The 18,659-nt window shown below is 41.2% G+C and overlaps 1 protein-coding gene across 10 annotated transcripts in view; it reads left to right on the top strand.

Annotated features, from left to right (window-relative positions):
• CALD1 (caldesmon 1) overlaps positions 1 to 18,659 on the top strand; it is a 248,389-nt gene that overhangs the window by 98,948 nt on the left and 130,782 nt on the right. For all 10 annotated transcript variants that reach the window (XM_048827950.2, XM_048827942.2, XM_048828005.2 and 7 more), the window contains exon 2: positions 1,377 to 1,482. The gene's annotated coding sequence lies outside the window, so the exon portion shown is untranslated. The remainder of the gene's footprint in view (positions 1 to 1,376; positions 1,483 to 18,659) is intronic.

The raw sequence follows: 18,659 nt of genomic DNA, 5'->3' as shown, positions 1-18,659 counted from the left end.
TCCAGGGTAAGTCCGCAGTAATTACACTGAAGCAAAAAATTTGAATCAGGTTCCGGGTCCCTCTCCTTAGATCTTGGTTGAGGTGATTAAGGGTGTCCTTACTCAGGTACACTTTGATGTTCTGTATATCTAGTAATCTTTATTATACTACAAGTAGAGATGAGCCTGAACTAAAAGCCTGAAACAGGATGCTCCTTACTTTGTGGAAATTCAGTTCTCAGTTTTGCATCTGACCTCAGCCTCTATAATGGGTTGAATCAAAACTCTGTATCTGACCATCCCCATGCTTCAGGCAACATGAATCAAAAACACGAGTCTGTAAAGTCTAAGGACCAGATTATGAAACTTTTACTCAACTTGGTGAGCAGTAATTCACATGTAGAGCCCCAGGAAGTTACTTTCTGTGTGTAACTGCCTACTAGCATAAGTAAAGTTTCCATAGTCTAGCACTAAAAGAGTAACAAAGATTAATAAACAGTGGTAACTCTAAATTATACATTTATTTAGTGCATTGCATGGGTCCTGGGATGTTGTTCTGCATATGGAGGTGCATGATTCTGAAGAGAATAGTCCAGGCTCTCTGAAGGTCCACAGTATCATTTAACACGACAATTTTCTATGATGCCACAGGAGTGGCAGGTTGCTTATGTCCACAGCATTCAAGGAGGGAATGCAGATGGAAGTCAGTGTATAGCAGACATACATCTATGGTGAATTTAGGAGTCTTACACACTGATAGAAATGCAAGATGGAAAATTATTTTTGTGGGAGATTTTCAAAGGCAGAAAGGGGAGTTAGGTGCCCAAATGCCATTGACTTTCAATAGGTGTTGGGTGCTCGTCTCTCCTTTGTGGCTTTGAACATCTTCCCTAAGTCATTTTCTCTTTCTCCCTTTGTCAGTACAGGATTGTTCTCTACCGTAGGTTCTCCAGCTTTGCTCTGTTCAGTTTTAAATTATTCAAATGAAGGGCTCCTGCCACCACCCTGGAAGACTAATCTACTGTTTTAATAGAGATCATTGTTATTGCATGTTTCCTGATATCCATTGTAAGTTCCCCCGGCTCCTTTACTTGTAGTTACAGCCTCTGGGATTACCCTAAACAGTTGTCCTCTTTATATTAAGAGTTCATCTCAATTGTTCTGTTGTCAGTGGCATTCATGTTGTTAGAGTCTAGCTGAATGTTGATAATAGATGCTTTTGTCTGTCATTTTTGGAATGTTTTGCTGTATTTTCTATATTTTTAAAATCTCAATAGTGCTTTCTACTAAGAATAGTTCTCTGAACAGAAAAAGTATTCCTTGAAAAAGCATTTTGTGAGCATTATCATAAAATCATCATCACTAAACATTTCTCTGCAACTATTATTTCTTTACAGTGATTACACACAGTGCTCCAGAGACATCATTCCAAATTCATTCCTTAGCGCTCAGCAGCTGCTGTGTGATTGACAGGCCCAGAAGCGTGCATCTGATTGCTTTCATGTGAGTATGATTAAAGTGACTACCTTTGAATTCCTTGCCAATGGCAGCTGCACTGTTTTTGGCGTGCTGCCTTAGCGACTGATCCAAAGCCCATTGGAGTCAGTAGATAACTCCCTTTGACCTCAATGGGCATTGGATCAGGTCTTGAATTTGTATATTTTTGGAGACACTACAGTAGACTACTTTCTGCATTGTGGCTTATTGGTGATGTAGTAGAGATATAAAGCATTGTATGAACTACTTGAATTTTGCAATAATTACTTCTTGGGGATGTGGAAAATGTTCTCAAAGCTGTACGTATTTCTTCATTTGATCTTAGCAGTGTTTTCTTGTGTCTTTTTGGTGTTCTAAAATTTCTGCTTCCTGAATCTGCTATTAATACTAAATCATATTAAGTTATGTGAATAAGATTTGTGGTTGTGATGTTAGACTCCTGTTTCTTTTGCTCTTTACTCAACAAACGAACTATGAAGGAACCACACAGGCTGTGGGGTTCAAATAACCATGTCTACTAAATAAACACAATATGCAAAGCTGAGCTACATATACACACTGCTGTCCTGCTTGGATTCTGGAACCCAGAACCCAGTGAACTCTGCTAGAGGGCTCACAAACTTTTTGAAGAGATAGTTTCCAGTTTCTGTGTACTATAACCCTGAAATATTTTCAAACAGAAATTCAGGCTGGATATGTACTGCAGACTGTATTGTATTATACTTGACATTAATGCAGTGAGAACTTCTTTTTAAACAAGTTCCTTTATTCTTAAATTTGCATCCATGTAACAACTCCAACTCAGAGCCTGCTTTAATTGCTGCAGCAGCTTTCTATCCTGATCAGTTTTCAGAGCCTTCATTGTTATGTGAAGTGCTTAGCTGCATTTTAGGTGCCTAAATCCCTTTAACAATCTGACCCAAGAAGATTAAGACCCAGATTTTCAAATGCTCAGTACCCACAGATAAGGCAAGATTGTCAGCGTCCTGAGCTCTTCTGAAAAAAACCCCCAAAACCCTAAAAACAAGCAAGCAAGAATAACAGTAACACAAAAACAAACAAAAGGCTGTTTTCATGTTCAGTTTTGGTTGTAGAAAACCTGAATATTTTGACATAAATAGACATATTTCTTGAGAATTTATATTTTGTTGAAAAAGCCATTTTACACTGGAAAAAAACATTTCCATGCAAAATTGGTGACTAGCTCTTTTATTGACTTTTTGAAGTTGAAGACTACACCATATACATTTGGAAGGATATGGATAATTTTTCTTTAGATCTGCAGTAAGGTATTGCACTTAAAATATGACCCCAGTGTCAGGAGGTATTAATGGACTCCAAATGGATAGATCCTATATATACAATGTCGTTAACAACAATTGACATTTACCACTCACTACACAGTGTTATCCACAGTTATTTTCTTTACTTAGACTAGACAATAATTGCAGTATCTGTGACACCAGTTAGTAGTAACTTCTGATAAACATAAATGTGTTAATGGGGTCTACCACTGTAGAAGCAAACAAGTGTATTTTTTAGATCTGCTAGAATGAGTTTATCCTTGCAAGAAAACAACAATTTAGGGTTGCCGATGGGCCAATGTCATCATTGGTGTAACTGCAATGACTTCAGGGAAGTTTCACCAGGGATGATGTTGTCTCATTACAGGCCTAATCCAAAGTCTATTGAAGTCAATGCGAGCAAAGCTAAAGGTGAATCAGGGGCAGGAGGATCGTGCTCGCACTGCCCTGTGTTATGGGAATTCTGGGCTGCATAGCAGCCGTAGGCAGCCCAGGGAAGGCTGCTGTCAGTTGGAGCATTCTCTGAGTCTATCTGCCTTAAAGAGGTGGTCACTGAAGCCCCCAAAGCACTCCAATCTGGGTAGTACACAATCTGGCCAGAGCCATCTTTGCCCCCTCTGCCCTGGGCTGACCTGATGTGCTGCATTTCATAGGAGACACAGCACCAAATCTATCTCCATTTCTTCAAAACAGGATGATCTGGAAATTCTGGCTCACCCCCATAAACTGGTTCTTCAGCAGAATGAGCTTCCCCATAGAATCTGGGACTTTGTGTGAGTGCTAGCCTGCACCAGTGCCACATAAAAGTTCTTTGTTACAGTCTAGCCTCTGGTGGTGTTTTGTGTTGCGTGACATTTTTGGAGAGGTGCGAGTGTAAGTGCGGTTGGAGTTTTGTTTAGTTTAATACCAGACAGGCTCGTTCAGGAAGTGATATCATTCATCCTGACGCAGTTTGTAGTCCCATGAAAATGTGATGACTGCCTTTCACTGGTCACTCAGCCTGATTAGTGGTGTAACTCTGCTGCTAGGAAAGGTTTTACTAGCTGCATTAATGAAACACGGAGCTAACGGGCAGCTGAAACAAAGAAAACTAGTATGTTAATTGCAGAAAGTAATGCATCACTTAAGGATGACCCTAAACAATCAAACCTGCTGTGACTCGCCCAAAATTTGAGGTGAGAAACATTCTTTATTTTTTTAATTCAGGAATCATACCACCTAGGAATTGTGAAATTGACACCGAGTAATTGCCAAGAAATCTGCTTCTGATAAAATTGTTTGCAAGACAAAGTTTAAAAACAAAACTTTCTGAATAAGCATAGTGATCAGGTATAGGAGCAGGTTCACTGCTATGCTCCTCTGTTTTTGTGCTGCTTGTGTGATGCAAAAAAGACTGGAAACTATTCATATCTTCCCAGCGGGTGCAGAGCAGATGTAGCTGGTAGGAGAGGAGGTGGCAGCTATCCTCAGCTGACAAACAGTCCCTTAGCTGTGCCAAACAGATATCAGCCAGAGCAGAAAAATGTATTCCGTAGTCTTGTAGGTGATATTAACTTTCTAAGGCAGGAAGGCCCAGAGATCCTCAAAGATACCCTTGAGGATCTGGGCAAAGTGTCATGTAAAAGTTAGACCCATGAATTGGGAGTTGGGATTCTTGGATTTTATTCCCCAGGTCTACTACTAACTCCTGATTTCTATTCCCTAGCTCTGTCATTATAACTTGTGACTTTAAAATTGAAATAACAATACTTACTATTTGAACCTCACAGGGATGTTGTGATGCTGAAGCACTTAATGTTTCTGAAGCACTTTGAGATCCTTGGGCAATGCTATAGAAGTATATATCCATCATCATCATCTGTAAAACGGCATTGGTAATATTTACCTAATGCACAGGATGGTTTGAGACTTCATAGGTGTTTTAAAAATATTTTAAGATCCCTGGCTGAAAGATGCTCTGTGAATGTTCTGTAATTCTAGATTAGCTGGAAGCGGGAAGCACCAGAAACCTCAAAAAAACCCTCCTCTTCTCAGGACACTTCCAACCCGGTTTTGTAGACCCAAGTGGTTTAGATTAGAAGATAGTACCATTCAGTATGCATGAGAACCTTTGGGTGTTTATCCAAACTTAGCGTGATCTCTATATCTCTTGAAGTTCTCTATTTAACTGGTTTCCATTCACGGCCAGATTTTGCATCTCTTTCTCACATGAGTGAGAGCTGCCAGACCCAACATGTTAAAGTATTTGGGTCTGATTTCCTTGTACATTAAGGTCCCTTTATACACTTCAGGCAGCGTAAAGGGGCCATAAAGTGAAAGTAAATTACATTTAGGTGTATAAATGAAACAGAGTGAAATTAGGCTTCCCTGAGTTACTTTAGCTCTGACCCTGAAAAACCTTTCAGAGTCTATGCAGGCAGTTCTTTGTTTTAGAAGAGCAGATCTCCCAAATTGCAAAAGATTACCTGAGGCAAATGACATTTGAGTGAAGATTCTTTTCCATCACACTTGGGATCCCTATATCTTTATTACAAGCTCCATTTACTTGTCAGATACCTTCAACATTGCTTGTTTGGTTTGACCGAAGGGGAAGGGTGAGAAACTTTAATTGAGACTTCTACATTGAAAAATAGAACAACAAATATTTATTATATGAAACATATAAAAGCATCACACTTGTTGGTTTGGGTCTTTGAAAATATTTTGGGGTAGGAAAAACTGTTATCCATCATCCAGCCTAATTTTGAAAGTCTGATACAAATTGAGACTGACTCTTATTGAAGACCTGATACAAATTTGCTGTGACTTGGATACCAGCTGTTTCTCCGACAGGGTACAAAGGCACATAACTAGAATAGCATCTTTTGTGGAAAGTAGTGTTTCCCATTGTTAAATGTGTGAGCCTGAGGCAGAAAATTGCAGTCCTTAGTTATGTGGCATGTGCAGTCTAAAACATGTCTGTGGGGCTTTGGCGGTCTTTTTCCTGTTTGTTTTTTCCTCAAAGGTTATCCTACCTATTCTGAAGCCTACTTGCCTTTTTAGTAGTTTCATCAGTGAAAGACAAATCTAAATATCTTTTCTTTTTGCCTTGCATTAAAGCTGAAGATAACCTACTGATTATTTGTCTTTAGAAAGGTTTGTATGAACATTTGCTTTGGTTTCAATCCACTTAGGTTCAATCTTCAAATCTCACAATAAAACTCAGTTTTCCTTTTTATTTGCTGAATTCCACCAGTCATTTTTGATTTCTTACTATATTGTTTCTATTTTAAATCTTCAGGCAAATGTGTATAAATAAAATAACCAAACTAAGTATAAATGTAACTGAATGAGAATTTGAAATGACCTCACCTCTGCAGCTTGCCTAAGAGATGATAAATGATAAAAAACTATGATAATGATAATAGTTACATGATAGTAGTCTATGAAATGTGCAGGATGTAAATGTTAAGAATGGAGATAAATTATTTAAAGTGCTACATTGGGAGTAATAAAAAAGGTAAAATTTAGGCTGAATATCAGGAACATTCTTCCAGTGAAATCTTTTAGGACCAGTGGTACTTAAACTGGGGTCCATTGACCACAGAGAGCTGTCTGGTCACAAATTGCTGGCTTTTCCTCCTTTATTTCCAGATGCTAAACTGCATTAAAAATATCTAAAAAAGGGATACTTTGTAAAGGTTGATTTTCATAGGTGCTGCACATGTTCAGTGCCTCTTGGTATGAAGTGAAGGATATTGGTTCTTTCCTGTTTGTCAGTGTGGTGGGGTGGTCACCCTGCCCTGCCTCAAAGGGCTTAAAACAGCCCTAAGAGAGGGCTGTAGCCGGAGGAAAGCTAGGCTGATTGGGGGAAGTAGCCACAGGTGGGGCCATGCTACAATCAGGCCACAGCTGGCCCCATAAGAGGGCTGTTAGCCAGGAGCTGAGAGAGACACTCTCTCTAGCTACAGGGAGAGAGGAGGACCTGGCTGCCTGGGAAGCTGAGGAGGGTACCTAGGGCAGAGCAGTGCTGGGGAAGGGCAGAGGGAGCTGCAGCCTAGCAGAGCCCCAGGCTGCAGTCTGAGGTAAAGGCCCACAAAAGGGTACTAAGGCTGCAGAGGAGCAGCCCAGACCTAGACAGGGGCAGCTGCTCCGACCCCCCCCTTGCCTATGATGAGTGGTACAGACTGCAATCTGCCCCAGGGAGTGGGGGCTAGATGATGACTGACAGCCACTGGGGCAAGGGAGGGTTGGGAATTCCTCTGAGAGGGGAGACCCAGACTGAGGGGGTACTGCCAGGGGCCAGAACCCTAATCTAGAAGGGCACCGGGGTCCGGGAGGGGCACAGGGCCAGCAGCAGGTGAGACGCTGACTGGCAGAGAGCGATGCTGGCTGACAAGAGCTAATTCCCTGGACAACCAGCAGGAGGCGCTGCAGCAGGGAGTTGTTGCCCTGTCACAGTCAGTCATGCCTGTCAAGAAGAAAGCCTAGGCTGACCACTCCAAAGTGGAGGTAGCGTCTTTGGTGCTGGATGTGTCCTTTATTTCAGCCAGATTTGTGATGTGAAGATTTGAAATATGATATGAGGTAAGATAACTGGCAGGTGTGTCACAAAGATATTGCCAGTCCCTCTACATGGATCATGGAAGTCTCTGGAGAAGCATCTGTGTGGGATGGTATACTGGGGAAATCAGGCTCATACTGAAGTGTTGAATATGTAGAAGAAAGATGAGGTATGGCTATAAGAGTGTATCAGGAATAGAGGTTCTCACTGATGATCGTGAGAGAAGGGCAGAGTTAAGGTTGTGTGTAGAATTTTAACTTCTTCCTTTGAACTTCTTGGAGTATCACATTTTTAAAAAAAAATCAGATGCCAATAAGACTTCACAGTGTAACAATTATCTTTTTTATTCACTGCCAAAATTATAATGAAGCACAGAAGATTCCAGTCACTCCTTGTGAGTAGGTCTCTGCCGTTTCTTCTGTAAACATTCAAACAGATGTTAGATAGTAAAATTGTAATGATGTGAAGTATTTATTTAAATCTGTTTTACCAGGAAAGTCTAAGTGGCTGAAGAACATCTTGTTTTCATGAATGTGCAGAGGGGGTATAAAACAAAGGTCTGCATACAAAACTCAAAGAACAAAAGGTGATCAGAAGACGTTCCTCACGCTTTGGCTAGCTTTTTGCTCTCATTTACATCAATACAAATCTGGAACAACTCCCAGAAGAGCAGAATTTGGCCCTTCCCTTTGTGCAGTTGAGGCTGGATATGCAAACTTGGTGATAGCAAGTGTTAGTTGTAGACACAATCAAAATAAAGATGTGCGTGTGGAGCTGCAGTATATAATCGGTTGATCTAATAGAGCAGCTATCTGTAGCAAAAAAGTCACATCTCCACGTAGGTAGGGGTGGTGACAACTTCTAGAGAATTTTTAAGCAATAGGATTATTGTACACAAACGACCTAATGACAACTGTGCAGTGATAGGCTGTGTTAGCCCAGCTTACAAAAAGCTGTGTGGTTTCACAATCAGGAATTACATTGTAGTGCTCTGAGATGTGGTATCTAGGAGATCTCATCACACCTTTCACAAGAGAAGAAATGGTAGCCCTCATATCCCAACCAAATTTAGTTGTTTGTTTTTATCATTTGGTCTACACAAACTCCCTCTAAATTTCCAAATGTATAAGGCATTTTTCTTAATTTACTGTTTTTTTTTTAAAACTGTTGCATAGTCTTGCTTTCTGCTGTAAAACAGCTGCCATTTCCACCCCAGAGGTAGCTGTATTTCAACGGTGAAATGATTCTCACTTCCCCCCTCCATATAGGAGATAGTAGGAGCTCTATATGCTGTATTCGCCTTCACTGGTTCACTTGTCACCTGGATTACTTGGGGGCATTTACAGAAAGGCTGAAGTCAATTGAAATGGGAAGGGGGCACTCATCCCACCAGCCAAAGAGGAGGAGAACTGTTGGATGGTACTGTTCACCCAACCATGAAAGAGGATGGGTAACTCTCTGCTTTTAAACAAAAGGGAGAAGCTGTCCCCTTAAATCCCTGTACTTTAACTTAGTTTTACACCCAGGAGAGGGCAGGTGATGCCACCACTCATACTAGATTGAGTAGTGGGGAAAGTGGGTGTGGAGGTGACAGCTGTGGCCAGGTTTTGGTACTTTAGTGCAATCTAATGAATCATAGGACTGGAAGGGACCTCGAGAGGTCTTCTAATCCAGTCCCCTGCACACAAGGCAGGACTAAATATTATCCAGACCATCCCTGACAGGTGTTTGTCGAACCTGCTTTTAAAAATCTCCAATGATGGAGATTCCACAACCTCCCTAGGCAATTTATTCCAGTGCTTAACCACTGTGACAGTTGGGAAGTTTTTCTAATGTCCAACCTAAACTGCCTTGCTGCAATTTAAGCCCATTGAATCTTAGAATATCAGGGTTGGAAGGGACCTCAGGAGGTCATCTAGTTCAACCCCCTGCTCAAAGCAGGACCAATCCCCAATTTTTGCCCCAGATCCCAAACAGCCCCCTCAAGGATTGCTTCTTGTCCTATCCTCAGAGGTTACCAAGAACAATTTTTCTCCCTCCTCCTTGTAACAACCTTTTATGTGCTTAAACTGTTATGTCCCCTCTCAGTCTTCTCTTCTCCAGGCTAAACAAACTCAATTTTTAAAATATCTTCCCTCATAGGTCATGTTGTCTAGATCTTTAATCATTTTTGTTGCTCTTCTCTGGACTTTCTCCAATTTATCCACATCTTTCCTGAAATGTGGCACCCAGAACTGGACAAAATACTCCAGTTGAGGCCTCATGAGCATGGAGCGGAGCAGAAAAATTACTTCTTGTCTTGCTTACAACATTCCTACTAATACAAAAAAAGCAAACATTCTGGAATGTAACAGTGTTACCCTGTTGACTCATTTAGCTTGTGATCCACTATGACCCTGAGATCCCTTTTCTCAGTACTCCTTCCTAGGCAGTCATTTCCCATTTTGTATGTGTGTAACTGATTTTTCCTTCCTAAGTGGAGTACTTTGCATTTGTCCTTATTGAATGTAATCCTGTTTACTTCAGATCATTTGTCCAATGTGTCCTGTTTGTTTTGAATTTTAATTCTATCCTCCAAAGCACTTGCAACCCCTCCCAGTTTGGTATCTTCCACAAACTTAAGTGTACTCTCTATTCCATTATCTAAATCATTGATGAAGATATTGCACAGAACTGGACCCAGAGCTGATTCCAGCTTGACTGTGAACCACTGATAACTACTCTGGGAACAGTTTTCCAACCCCCCTTGTAGCAGCTCCATTTAGGTTGTATTTCCCTAGTTTGTTTATGAGAAGGTCATGTGAGACAGTATCAAAAGCCTTACTAAAGTCAAGATATACCACATCTATCACTTCATCCCTATCCACATGGCTTGTTACCCTGTCAAAGCCATTAGATTGGCTGGACATAATTTGTTCTAATAATAATATCAAAAATAATCAAATCCATGCTGACTATTACTTATCACTTTATTATCTTCTAGGTGTTTGCAATGCTCCATTATCTTTCTGGGTGCTGAAGTTAAGCAGATTGGTCTGTAATTCCCTAGATCATAGAATCATAGAATATCAGGGTTGGAAGGGACCCCAGAAGGTCATCTAGTCCATCCCCCTGCTAGAAGCAGGACCAATTCCCAGTTAAATCATCCCAGCCAGGGCTTTGTCAAGCCTGACCTTAAAAACCTCTAAGGAAGGAGATTCTACCACCTCCCTAGGTAACGCATTCCAGTGTTTCACCACCCTCTTAGTGAAAAAGTTTTTCCTAATATCCAATCTAAACCTCCCCCACTGCAACTTGAGACCATTACTCCTCGTTCTGTCATCTGCTACCATTGAGAACAGTCTAGAGCCATCCTCTTTGGAACCCCCTTTCAGGTAGTTGAAAGCAGCTTTCAAATCCCCCCTCATTCTTCTCTTCTGCAGGCTAAACAATCCCAGCTCCCTCAGCCTCTCCTCATAAGTCATGTGTTCTAGGCCCCTAATCATTTTTGTTGCCCTTCGCTGGACTCTCTCCAATTTATCCACATCCTTCTTGTGGTGTGGGGCCCAAAACTGGACACAGTACTCCAGATGAGGCCTCACTAATGTCGAATAGAGGGGAACGATCACGTCCCTCGATCTGCTCGCTATGCCCCTACTTATACATCCCAAAATGCCATTGGCCTTCTTGGCAACAAGGGCACACAGCTGACTCATATCCAGCTTCTCGTCCACTGTCACCCCTAGGTCCTTTTCCGCAGAAATAGTCCTTATTCCCCTTTTTATAGCTGGAGACTTGTATTTGCCCCTTTTTCCAGTCCTCTGGAATCTCTCCTGTCTATGACTTTTCAAAGATAATTGCTAATGGCTCTGATATCTCATCTGTCAGCTCCTTCAGTATTCTAGGCCGTATTTCATCAGGCCCAGCTGACTTGAAGATATTTAACTTGTCCAAGTAATTTTTAACTTGTTCTTGTTTTAGTCTCTGATCCGATCTCATTTTCATTGAAATTTACTATGTCAGATGTCCAATCACTGCTAAACTTGTTGGTGAAAACTGAAACAAATGTCATTTAGCCTTTCTGCCATTTCTACATTTTTGTTTTTCCCTCTGGGGGAATATTCTCTGGGAGTAGTGGCTCATTCAAGTATGATTGAGAATTGGTCTTAGACAGTGAGAGCATGGGACATCCATGAATTCCAGAGTGATGTGTCCAAGGGTTATAAAAAAACAGTATCTCTCATGTCCAGCCGCTCAGTGACTCATGCCATATGCTAGTGCAGTATTCTTGCTGGCCCACTGTCTTGCAGTGCTTGTTTTAAGATTATATCAGTTTAGTGGATGCTAACCATCCAGAAATATTCACTATGCCCAGCATCCCTCCTGGTGACTCCCAGCAGTTCTCACAACTCCTCTTCACACCCCTGCAAGCTCAAGTCCTAAGGACCAGATTCTGCATCCCTTCTTTAGGTTTGTAGAACAGTCATGTGAGAGTCATCCCAATAGTTTCAGAGAGACAACTCAGGGAGTAAGGCATTATTCAGCATGAGTAAAGATGGCAGAATATGACCCAAAGTGACTGAATACCAAGTGGAAAGGAGTACTTGTGGCACCTTAGAGACTAACCAATTTATTTGAGCATGAGCTTTCGTGAGCTACAGCTCACTTCATCAGATGTTTACCGTGGAAACTGCAGCAGACTTTATATACACACAGAAATCATGAAACAATACCTCCTCCCACCCCACTGTCCTGCTGGTAATAGCTTATCTAAAGTGATCAACAGGTGGGCCATTTCCAGTACACTTTGATCACTTTATATAAGCTATTACCAGCAGGACAGTGGGGTGGGAGGAGGTATTGTTTCATGATTTCTGTGTGTATATAAAGTCTGCTGCAGTTTCCACGGTAAACATCTGATGAAGTGAGCTGTAGCTCACGAAAGCTCATGCTCAAATAAATTGGTTAGTCTCTAAGGTGCCACAAGTACTCCTTTTCTTTTTGCGAATACAGACTAACACGGCTGTTCCTCTGAATACCAAGTGCTAGCTTCAAACAAATTTCATCGCACTGAGTAATAACCTACTCCTCAAGCAGTCCCATTGATAGCAAGGGTAAGGTACTATTCAGTATGAGGAACACTGCTGGAATCTGGTGCAAAGAGAAGGCGCATCTCTTCCCCCCAACCCCCAAAGAACACATTCCAGCAAGAGAGTGAAGCTGAGATCTGTGCATCAAAGTAGGGTTACCTAGTAAGATAAAGCAGACTGTTTTTCCTATCAGTGTTAGTCCTATCAGAGGACTGTAAGCAACAGTCTGGTTTAAAAGAGATAAGCATGCTCAAGTACCAACCAGACCTAACCTTGCTTACATTTTAAAGTCTTGCTTGAAGGGGCCAAAATCCCTCTACTTAAAAGACTTAATTTCCAAGCAGTATGAATTATACAGCAACCATACAAACCATGAAGAAAAGGAGTTCTTGTGGCACCTTAGAGACTAACCAATTTATTTGAGCATGAGCTTTCGTGAGCTACAGCTCACTTCATCACATCTGATGAAGTGAGCTGTAGCTCACGAAAGCTCATGCTCAAATAAATTGGTTAGTCTCTAAGGTGCCACAAGAACTCCTTTTCTTTTTGCGAATACAGACTAACACGGCTGTTCCTCTGAAACCATACAAACCATGGCTATACTACAGTGTACATATGTATGTTCTTTAGTCTGTAAGAAGAGGATACAGAACAGGAGGTCATTTGACTTACAACCAGTAATTTTGTTTTTTGTAATGTTCCTTTTAACAAATGCAGTTTAAATGGATTTGTTTATATGGCTTGGGATTGGAAAGGCCCAAACTAACCAGATTTTACACAACATGGCTTTCTTCCAAATTAATCTAAAATATTTTAATCCCTCTGGAGTTTCTTTATCCTTGGCATCTGTGTTATAGTGGAGACACATTTTTAACATTTCTTTGAGAAAATTACCTCTCTTTCCTTCCAACTGTACTTGGTGAGGTCAATGGAGCACTGTTATACTCTATTTAAACATCTGAGATTCATCACATATCTGCAGACCAGAGAGAATCATCATCAAAAAAAAATCTAATGAATGGCAACTGTTAGCCAAACAACTGAGTCCCCTAACAGACATTGGGATTAGAAATTAAAACAAAAACTCCTGCAAAATATAGTTGAGACACTTCAGCTTTGTACTATGAAGAGTTAGACTCTACTAAAAGATGGTTAAAAGAGGGTGTAAGGCAGGGCTGTCCTTAGGATTTATAATGGGGCCTTATGCAGTATTATTAAACTGGTGCCCCTATGCCCAACAGCCTAGGCTTGCATATGTATTTTAGATCAGGGTAGTCTTTTGAAGGATTTATTTAAAAAACTATGTCTGAAGCTCCAAGCATTTGAGGCTAAAGATGAATACTTGGATTGTGCATCTAAATCTATGCAAGGGTTTTTTAGAGATGCAATTTTATAACCTTCAGCAACACTAATGAAATTTTTAAAGCAAATTTTAAACTAAGGTCCTGTAGACTAACATGTTCTGAGTAATTACAGTAATGCACAACTGTTTGTCAGTAAATTCAGAAACTGACAGTATGTATCTGGGGGTTGGCAAATGCCTGTTAAATGGCTTCCTTACCACTTGAATTACTCTTTAACAGTTTCAGTGTTGTGCTAATAGGTCTGGCAGACTGAAAGGCTCTCACTTTTAAGTACTAGATCCCCCTCCAGAGGAAGACTCACCAGGCTGCAGCAGCCAGCTGTAGTGGGAGTCTGCAGGAAGTGTCAGAACAGGGATATGAAGTGGCGGGAGGGTGGACACTAAGACTCAGGGGTGCCCCAAATTTTCAGGTGCCCTATGCAGCCCTGTATGCTGCATATGCCTAAGGATAGCCCTGGTGTAAGGAAGCTTTGTGATCATGAAAACAACCTGATGAATTACTTATCCTCTTTTGGCCAAACCATGAAGGCCTTACTCATGGCAAGATTGTGACTTGGCCTGTGTGACTGCTATAAAGGGGAGTTAGAAGCCCACTTACCGCTGTTGGCCAGGCTGAGCCCAAGGAGGAGTCTAAGGAGGGGTTCTTACTTCCCTGTGAGGGCATGTAGTCTAGGTCACAAGCTAGCTCTAAACCTGAATAGCTCAGTATTTGGCTATGTGCTTGTATTTGTTTTTAGGGTGTGTTTTTTGTTTTTTTTACTCTAGTGAGCAATTTATGGGACCAGAATTATTCTGCCACCCAGAAACTGAAATACCATGGAAAGGCCAGATCATGTGCTGCTTTAGCTTTATAGAAGCCTTCCTGAGTCATTAAAAAAGCCAGTGATCTCCTACAGCTGCCAAATGCGTCACTTGAATGTCCATGGTGACTAGACAAGACTTTGGGTTTTTAAGGTCTCATTTAAAAGACTTGCTCCTACTGCAAGCTATATGGAACAAAGTTACTTTATCAGCTGCAGAAAAAGAGGTAGCATCCCCTGTGATGGAGAAGAGATGGGACTCTGGTTTAATAAACAAAGGGTTCCATTTATAAATAGTTTGTAAGGGGTTTAAGATGCTGAATACATGTTTAATAAATGGTTTATTAATTGTTATTGAGGTCAAAAGATTGTAATAACCATAGTTTATCTCTAACGTTCTGCTGATGTCCTTATAGCCACATAGAACACATCACCCGAGTCTTAAAACAAGCTTATAACAGCTAGGAATAATTTATTAAGCCTTTATAAAAACTTATAAATGGAATCTTAATATAAAGTATGACCAGGAATTGTTTACTGTCAGTGCTGGTCACCCAGACACTAGTTGTGGCTTGTAGATTGAGGAACGCAGTCTGTGCTAAGCAATCATGGCCTGACTACATTATAAATGCCTGATCAATATTGATGAAATTCAGACCTCTGAATGGTTTCAGAGTAGCAGCCGTGTTAGTCTGTATCTGCAAAAAGAAAAGGAGGACTTGTGGCACCTGAGACTAAAATTTATTTGAGCATAAGCTTTTGTGAGCTACAGCTCACTTCATCGGATGCATGCAATAAATTTTAGTCTAAGTACTCCTTTTCTTTTTGCAGACCTCTGAATGTAGCTTAAGACTGATCTTTAGATGGATCCTTCAGGCCTCCTCTTCCAGCTTCATTTAGTGGTCACATACTGTGGGCCAGATTCTGCTCAAGGTTGCATTGGTGTAAATTGAGAATAACTTTCATAATATTAGTAAACCCAAAACTACCCATTCCTTCATCAGTAGGGAGTTTTGTCAGGAATGGGAACTTGTGCAACTATTCTGTGCAAAGGGATGCAAGAGTTAAGAGCTTTGGGGATGGAGGGGAGTATATGTCAGATCTCCACATAGAGATCTGCTCTTGGGAGTTTTGGGTGCAGGTGGGACATAAACAGGCCGGGGGAAGGGCAGGGATGGAAAGTTTCCCTCTGTGCAGATCCTCCCATCCTCATTCCATTGTGTTTGTGTGGGTATGGAGGTGGGGTGAAAGCCATGTAAAGGGCTTCAGAGACTGTTTCCATAACCTCTGTGGAAGTTCTGTAGTTTTCAGTGAGGGAATGCCTTCTTCCATGAACCTGCCTTGTGCGTGGCTTGAGTACTCAGGCTGGGCACTGGGTTTGGGAGTCTCTAAATAAAGAAAGCTTATAATGCCACACAGCTGCCACTCAAGTTCATCTAAAGTTACTGTTGGTTTTGAAGCTGCTTTTTCAGGAGATGACATGCATTATATGACCTGATCTGAGAGTCAAAAATTCTATTCATGTCTGTATATTGTATATTTATTGCATAGGACTGGCCCTTTAAAAAATCATTGGTATTTCTGCTATATCAGCTTAATCTCATGCAGTTTGACATCAGTGACACACCTATCAACCTGTCAAGGCCCAAATTTGGGACTCATGTGACAGAGATGCTAAATGAGGAATACGTCAACGTTATTCATGCAAGAAATCTAAAATGTTGAGGGCTTCCTTCCTTTGTTACCTCAGTTTCAGGGGTGTTTCAGGGAATTTAAATTTGGCTGCTTGTGGAGGGATGCAGAGCTCCCCTGGCCCGGGGCTGCATTAGGGGGTGGGGGAAAAGAGAGAGCTCTTTTGGCTCCAGGGCTGGAGGAGTTGTGTGCCGCTCACTGCAGCCCTGGGCCAGAGGAGCTCTTACTCTCTCTCAACCCTGACAGTGGCCCTGGGACTGGAGGAGCTCACTCTCCCTGCCATAGTCCTGAGGACAGGAGTTCTATGCCTCTGCCAATTATTTGGGGGGGGGGGGAGGAGGGGGCTACGTCCCTGCTTGCCCCCCCCCCCTTGCATATGCCCCTGCTCAGTTTCATGATTATTTTTTCTAATGTAAATAGTTTAATACTAAAAGTGAGGAGACATGAAATAAGTTCAGGTTTCAACAAGGATTGTAAGCAGAAGAGCCATTTCTTACCTTCCTTTGGAAAGTCTTTTGAGATCTACTTATGAAAAGTGCTATATAAAACCTTAGTATTCTTTCTAACAAGGCTCCTCCTACAAATTTTTCTAGCCCACTTGAATGCAGGCAGTCCTGAAACTCATGAGAGTCTGAACTACTAAAGTTTCCAACCCAAAGATTCTGCTTTCATTGCAGTCGACAAGGCTGGGCTGTAATGTTGCTGGGTCATGAAGTTCAGATAGCCGTGAAATGCTTATCTAAACTTTATCAGCTTCTGGGCAGAAGGTAGTGTGGTGCTTAAAGCAGGGCACTGAGATCACTGCTGTGCCTTTTATTCCTAGTTCTGCTACAGACTTCTTGTGAGTCCTAAGGCAGCTTCCTTAATCTTTCTGTGCCTCAGTTTGCCCATTTGTAAAATGAAGGCAATACTGACCTATCACATGAGGGGCTGTGGAGATTGTCATTAACGTTTGTGCTTTGAGATTCTTGGATGGAATGTGCTATTGACCATTTTCTGAACCAAGTTACTGATGTGTGATCAGTGACATGAAGACGCTTGAGTAAATCCTCCTACTGCTTTCTGAATTAAGAATTCTACCTGAGCCAAATGCCCTCTTCCTATATGTCTATATATTTGAAGGCATCTTAGCACCATTACAACCCAAATAGCAGTGGAACAAATTCCAAGAGCAGTAGGAGACCACTAAGGGGAAAAACTCATTTACTGCCAAGGGCAATTTTTGCCTTTCGTTAAATGGGACTGGAAAATATTCCCAAAATACTACATCTGTATGCAGAGGAATAAAGATGGAAAAGAAGAAAAACTATCTTAAATTCAGTAGGAGTCTATTTTAATGACTTTAATTTGCCAGCTGGCATTGTGTTGACTACTTGCTACATATATTTTAAGGAGACCTATGTAGTGCTTGGAACAAAGTTTTTATATTAAGTCAGAAATTTAAATATTAAGAAATTGGCAGGACTAGTTTTTGGTACTTAGTAGAAACCAAGAAACTGCTTAGTCATGTCCATAGATTTGTATGTACAATGCAAGAACCATATGTGCTTCCAGCAATAAGCTAGAGGATATAAATTCAGATATGTACAGAACAGAGTTTGATAGATGTGCATGTCTTTATAATTGGTGGAACCCAGATCATGTTGTTTCCTAACTTAGTATTCCCCATAAAATGGTTTGCTTATGGAAGAGCCCACGTGACACCTTTTGGCCTGTTGGGACCCAGCAGAGGAGAGTTTGTTATTACTCCTTTGTGTCACTGAATCCTCCCCATGACTGCACCTTGCAGCCTCTGCCTGGATTGAAGCTGGTGCAGCCCCTGAGCTGAGTTTAGCCTAGAGTGTCTTCTTGTGTGGTGTCATTTATTGTATAATTTAGGGTATGTGTGTGTTTTATTGTGGGTATGTTTCCAAAGCGTTCATGTGGTGTTTAGGGCTTTGTGTGGAGGTATGTGTGAGATTTAATAAGAACTTAAAGTGCCACTTTAACTGTGTAATTAGCATTCATAACATGTTTGTTCCTGAAAGTGCAAGGAAATCTCAAGAAATGTCTTAAGTTTCCAGTTACTGGAGCATTACTGGGAAGCAAAGGACAAAATTTTACTGCAGACAATCCTCTTCTTATGCTTATGGAATCATTTAAATTAACAATATCTGACCTGTCAGCATTTACTAATAGCAAAGAGCCAACCTCAAAGGGTTGGAAGGCTTGATTTGGTTCATTTAAGCCCATGAAAATGTGGATGCTTCACTGAATTTATCCAAATCTTTTGACTAAAAAGGGGATGGAGCCATAAAAATTGGGTCTGGATTTTGAGCACCCCAAAACTCAGGAGTGTTTGGATGCAGGGGTTTAGTTTTGGGCCACATGACGGGGTGCAACTCACCACTCTGGTACCTCCTGCTGGCATGG

Source organism: Caretta caretta, chromosome 1 (assembly GCF_965140235.1).
Source record: "Caretta caretta isolate rCarCar2 chromosome 1, rCarCar1.hap1, whole genome shotgun sequence".
Taxonomy (NCBI): domain Eukaryota; kingdom Metazoa; phylum Chordata; order Testudines; family Cheloniidae; genus Caretta; species Caretta caretta.
The sequence above is the reverse complement of the archived record's forward strand: the minus strand, read 5'-3'. Positions and strand labels throughout refer to the sequence as shown.